Source organism: Gopherus evgoodei, chromosome 1 (genome assembly GCF_007399415.2).
Source record: "Gopherus evgoodei ecotype Sinaloan lineage chromosome 1, rGopEvg1_v1.p, whole genome shotgun sequence".
In the NCBI taxonomy this organism is placed as follows: Eukaryota; Metazoa; Chordata; order Testudines; family Testudinidae; genus Gopherus; species Gopherus evgoodei.
Window position 1 is genome coordinate 276,894,834 of NC_044322.1, and position 6,149 is coordinate 276,900,982.

Genomic DNA, 6,149 nt, shown 5'->3' on the forward strand with positions numbered 1-6,149 from the left:
TCCTGTCACCCATTCTCAGCTTCTGGCAAACAGAGGCTAGGGACAATCTACCTCTTTCTATCCTCCCATCTAAGCTCCGCTTTTTGCTTCTTCTTCTTTTTTTACTATCTCCCCATTTTCAACTCATCTCTGCTTCCTCCTAGCACTGACAACTGTCCTAGTCCTGGCACACCTCATCTACCCACCTCTTTTTCTCTCTCCTTTCCCAGATTGTTTTCCACTCATTTTCCACAGGTATAAGTAACTACACAAGACAGTGGACAATTAGGACCAAAATTTCTACCAAAACAAGCTTCAAAGGAAACAGTCCTGGGAAAAGTGAAATATTTCCAATTTTCTGACCAATGAGAACATTTTCTTAGCAACATAAGAATTGGAGTAAATTAATGATCCTTCTAGTCCAGTATCCTCTCTCCAATGAGAGCCAGTGCCAGATTTTTCAGCTTCAGAGAAATGCATACTGCACCTGATTGTGCAATGCTGTGCTATGGGAGACAATTTCTTCCTCACCTCCAGCCTGTGATCAATTGATGAGTGAAACATTCATTCATATTAAAGTCGAATCCCATTTTTAATCTTACTGAGCTATTTCGGTCAATAATATGATGTGGCAGCCAAGGTCTACAGTTCAATTATAAGGGACCTGATCTAAAATCAGCTGAAGTTCATGGGAGCCCTTCCTTTGACTCTGGTGGGCTTTGGAACAGGTCCATGCTGCATAAGAACTACTTCCTTTTATCCACTTTAAATGATCTGCCTTTCAAATTCGAGATACCCTGGTCCTTAGATTACTAACAGGCACACCCAAAAGGCCTTCTCAAAGCCATCCCTTCTCTTATATACCTTGATTTATTTCCTCTTGCTCCTTTCTGCCCTGAAGTTCTGAACTTCCTGAAGAATGAGGTGCTGTGACATTACATCCGTCTGACATAGACTTTGTCTGCTGTTCCTATGTATTCAAAAACATTTAGAGCTATTTCATGCAGTGTTTAGCTTGAATAACTCTGGCTGCACTAAACCCCAACATTGTCTAACTTACCTTTGCAACAAGCAATGATTTCCTTGTGATATTATGCCACCCATTGACTAAGGTGCTGGTCCAACACAAGTGTTTAAGTTCTTTTTGGAGCTGGTTCATGAAGAACCTTATCTCACAGTCACTGATTAAAAAATAAGACTTCTAACATTGTACACCTGGATATAATGGAGCCAAAGTGTAATTAATGGCACTGACAATTTTGTTCGTGTTGCCAGACACAGAAGCTTATTTTCATAATATTTTTTCCTTCATTCAAAGAAGTGTGAGCGAACTGAGCACTGGTGAAACGTTTCAGACAGTTTCTAGAGAATGTAATCTTCTATTTTTCTACCAAACTGATACAGCAACTAGTGATTACAGTGCAAACATCACCATACTGCCCCCTCACTGATGTGTCTTAACCTTGACCTCATCTAGAGAGGAGAAAGGGAGGTCAATCTCCATGGCCCCTTGAGTCCTTTACCTCTCTTATGAGACCGCCAGATGTGTTTTTGTGATGTGTTTAGCTGTTCACTACTGTCCAGGACCCCAGACCAGATATTAGTATGACCATTACTGGAATTAAATGTTTAGTTCTGGTGTCCACTCCTTAACAAAAGATGTTGACAAATTGGAAAGGATTCAGAAGAGAGCTGCAAGAATGATTCAAGGTCTGGACAGAGACTCAGTGAACTCAGTTTATTTATCTCATCAAAGAAAAGATTAAGTGATTTGATCATGGACTAAAATACCTACATGGGGAAAGATTTCTAATAGTAGAGTGGTCTTTAATCTAGCAAACAAAGGCAAAACAAGGTCCAATGGTTGGAAGCTAAAGCTAGACAAATTCAGGTTTTTAATGGTGAGGGATAATTAAACACTGGAACAACTTATCTAGGATTGTGGTGGATTCTCTGTCACCTGAAATCAAGATTGGAACATCTGCATAGGTGGTGGATATAACAGTACAGGGGAAGCTAAGCCACCACTGAGGAAACAACATCTCTTATTTCTGACAGAGGTGCAATTAGGTATATTCAGAAGACAGCTTCATTGACAAATGGGCAAAATCACAGCTTTTTAAACCTGAAGGCATCCTTTACTAAATTACTACTGGTCATGTATCTGATCCCAGGAAGGTACATTCAATGGCACCATTTGTATGAGGCCCCACTTGTTTATGCTTTGCAGACTCCAAGTGTTACCTACCCTTGTTGAAAGCCTGAGCTGGAGGGGGCCTTTTGGAGGCTCCATCACAACATTAACTCTCTTAAAGGATTGACTCTGAGATCTCTACAATTATAAACAAACAACAGGGTGATGCACAGGGTATGTTTTGGTCCTGTTCAGGTCAGTGACATCTCAGTAATGGGTTTGTTTACAGCCCACACACAGCACAAAGATACAAATAGCTTCTTTTTCTTTATTTTGCTTTATAATCTATATGAAAAGCGCCTATCCAAGGCTCTTGGTGCCTTTGCCAAAAGTTAAAAATACAGTCAAATCAAAAGTAAAGCCAGGAGCTGCTCCTAACCTCAAATCAAAAAATAACCAACCACAAAAGAAAAAACCCAACCAGTATGTCCCCCACCTGCCCCAAACAAGAACCCTTATACTATCTCTTACGCTTCTCTTCACCCCACACCAACCTCCTGAAAAAGAACATCTTAAATACCAAAGAATATTCCCATGCCATAGCTTCCTAGTGTTATTCATTATATTTGTTCTGTAACATGTTCTTCCATGCACGCTCTCCCAATATCTTGACCTCCAAAATGTTTCTTGTAAACTTTGCCTCATATAATGGGCAATTGTTTAACTGGATGTACAATCAGTCCACATTGACACCACCACTGAATTATACTCAGTGTCACTGTAGCTGGCAGATGCCAGGAAAAAAGCTGTTATTAGGTTCATAGGTTGGAGGGGGGCCATGGAAACCCTGTACCTATGCAAAGAGCAGCAGCCTCATGCAAAGAGCAGAATCATAGGACTGAAAGAAACCTCGAGAGGTCACCTAGTCCAGTCCCCTGCCTTTACCTAGACCAGGGGTGGGCAAACCTTTTGGCCTGAGGGCCACATCTGGGTACAGAAATTGTATTGTGGGCCATGAATGCTCATGAAATTGGGAGGTTGGGTGAGGGAGGGTCTGAGGGCTCCGATTGGGGGTGCAGACTCTGAGGTGGGGCTGGGGATGCAGGTTGGAGGTGCAGGAGAGTGCTCCAGGCTGGGACCAAGGGTTTCAGAGGGCGGGAGGGGGATCAGGGCATGGGCAGGGGAACAGGAGGGGGTGAGGGTTGCAGGTTCCAGGCAGCGCTTACTTCAAGCAGCTCCCAGACGCAGAGGCACGTCCCCCCTCCAGCTCCTACATGGAGGCACAACCAGGTGGCTTGGCACGCTGCCCCATATGCAGGCACCACCCCTGCAGCTCCCATTGGTCATGGTTCCCAGCCTATGGGAAGTACAAAGCCCTATGCATAGGAGCTGGAGGGAGGACATGCCGTTGCTTTCAGGAGCTGCGCAGAGCCACAGCATGCGCAGAGCAGGGCAAGCCCCTGGCTGGAGTGCCGGAGCGAGGCAAGCCCAGGACCCTGCTCACCAGCAGGAGCTCGAGGACCGGATTAAAACATCTGAAGGGCCAGATGTGGCCCCTGGACCGTAGTTTGTCCACCCCTGATCTAGACCATCCCTGACAGGTGTTTGTCCAACCTGCTCTTAAAAATCCCCAATGATAGAGATTTCCAATCTCCCTTCATAGAATACAAATGGTCTATACGTAGGGTACATTCAGGCACTGGGTAGCTGGGGCAGAATATCTCTTCTGATGTTTGTGATAGCTGTGTGCAGCAGGAAACGCTATGGTCACATGTTTTAGAGAAGATAGTGAACTCAAATGAAATAATGCTGGGTATTTAGTCATTGCCACCTTTGTTTCATGGGCTCAGTGGCTGTCATTTCCAAGTAGCAGACACAGAACATCTCTCATTTAACCACTTATTTTAAATGTTTCTGCAATACAGATTTTGCAGATGAACAGGGTATCAGTTTGGAATATTCACTTTCTCTTTAGGCATCATATTATCCATTCTGTAGCATTCCAAGCTAGATGCAGGTCCCTTCGAACTGGAAGAAAATGAGGGGACAGCTCAGTTGCCTGATATCCTTTCTGTTTACAAGTTGGCTTGCTGATCTGTTTAACTCAGATGTGTATCTTAAAGCACTACTCCAAAAACTAGCAAGCAAAGTACGGCAAGTATGTTATACAAACCACATCACTTCTACAAAAAATGTTTGCTCATCAAAATAAGATACCTTATCGCACATATTCCATATGCTATAGTGCCATAGCACAACTCCGTCCATGTTAAGAGGGGTTTTAGACAAGTAATAGACACAGTAAAAAGTATCAAGAGGGATTTGTTGCTGTTCCTTACAGGAATTACTGGGTAAAATTCTGTGGCCTGCGTTATGTAGGATTTTGTGCTGGCCTTACCATCAATGAATTGTTAGGCTATCACATTAAGCTATGGAGATTTGAAATCCAGCTTATTCCTCTGTCAAATTAGAATGTTACTCTATGCTCCCAAACCCTGAGTAAAACTATGAAAGTTGCACTTTGTTGAAGCATTGCTGTGGAACAGGACTAGCATTTAACACAGCTTTTTTTTTTTTTTTTAACGATTCCCCATATTGACAAAGTAGGACTCCAGTCACCGTCCTTCCCATTTCTGCATGTTCCCCACAACAAGAGTTTTTCCCCTTCTCCAGGACACTTCTTTCCTTGTCAGCCTCCCCACTGTCTTTCCCTTATCTTTTTGCCAGGTCAGGGAACATGTCTTCTGGTCAGCCTGTCTTCCGTAGCCTGTGCTTTGGGGGTAGGTTCAGAGAGCCCAGGGACTCTTCTGGACTGATTACTTCTTACAGACAAATGCCTCCAAAAGTCATAGGGTACTTATTCCCTCAGAATGTGGTACCCTAGGCAACCATTCATCAAACCTGTACCTAAAGTCACCTCTGTACAAATTACAACATTGGAGAAAGCAGTGGCATGAATTCCAAAGTGTCCGGGGGGGGGGGAAGAAAAGAGGGGACAAATTCTGGTGTGTCCCTTCACCCTTGCACAGACCTCATTCTAGTCCCCATTCATGTCCCCTCCCCTCCTGCAGGGACCCCAGGTCTCCCTCAGACAGGGAATTTCCAGTCTGTCCTACCCACATAGGGCATGTGCTGGTGCTGCCAGAACTGTGCGCCCAGCCGTACAGGAACAGACTCTCCATGCACCAGACCACAACACCATTTGGCCTGGTTGCCCCTCTTTCTGGAGAAATGATAAATATCCATGGTGTTGTGACCACACAGCAGAAACTGTATTATTTAGTATGGGACCAGAAATGATGGCAAGTGGTCAAGGCATACCTCCCAGTTCCATGGCCTATGGAACTTTGAGCAAGTACAAAAACCTGGGAGGAGGCATGTTCACTCTCATGCCCCCTATTCCTCTTTATTGCTGTTATGGGGGCAAAGGTTTTATTTAAAAAACAAAATCCACTAAAGGCAAGGACATCTAGCTGGATCTTGTAAGTAATCCTCATTGTTCATTCAAATAGTCTTGAATGTGTGCATGGGATGGCCAGCAATAACCATTCAGAAGATGTGTGAGAGGGAAGGTGGGGAAATACCTATTTCTTGTGAGATTTCATACTGCGGGCCTGTTCGCGTAGTTATATGCCGCTCTTGAAGTTTCTTTAAAAGGCTGCCTGGGGTCTGGGAAAGGAATTTTGCCTAATACCGATGTCAATAAAATTGGAAAGAAGATAGTAAAGAACGGCAGAAGTGACACTACAGACTGTGTTTCAAAAGATTTGCTGGTTAGCTGTTAAGATGTTTGCAGAGGCAGCTGAAGAAATGCCAGCAGAGCCCTTGCTTGCATGAACAAACCCCCCCCAAAAAAATAACTCACACACCCCACCCATACACAAAGGAAATTAGATAAAGAGGGAGACAGAGAGATCACAGTTTGCTCTGAAATTGGCTCTTCAACTCTGTCTATATTACAGCTGTGATTGAGTTGGTTACAACAGGTTTGTAGTGTAGTGTAGCATCCCTATAAGCAGGCTCAAGCCTTGGGCTG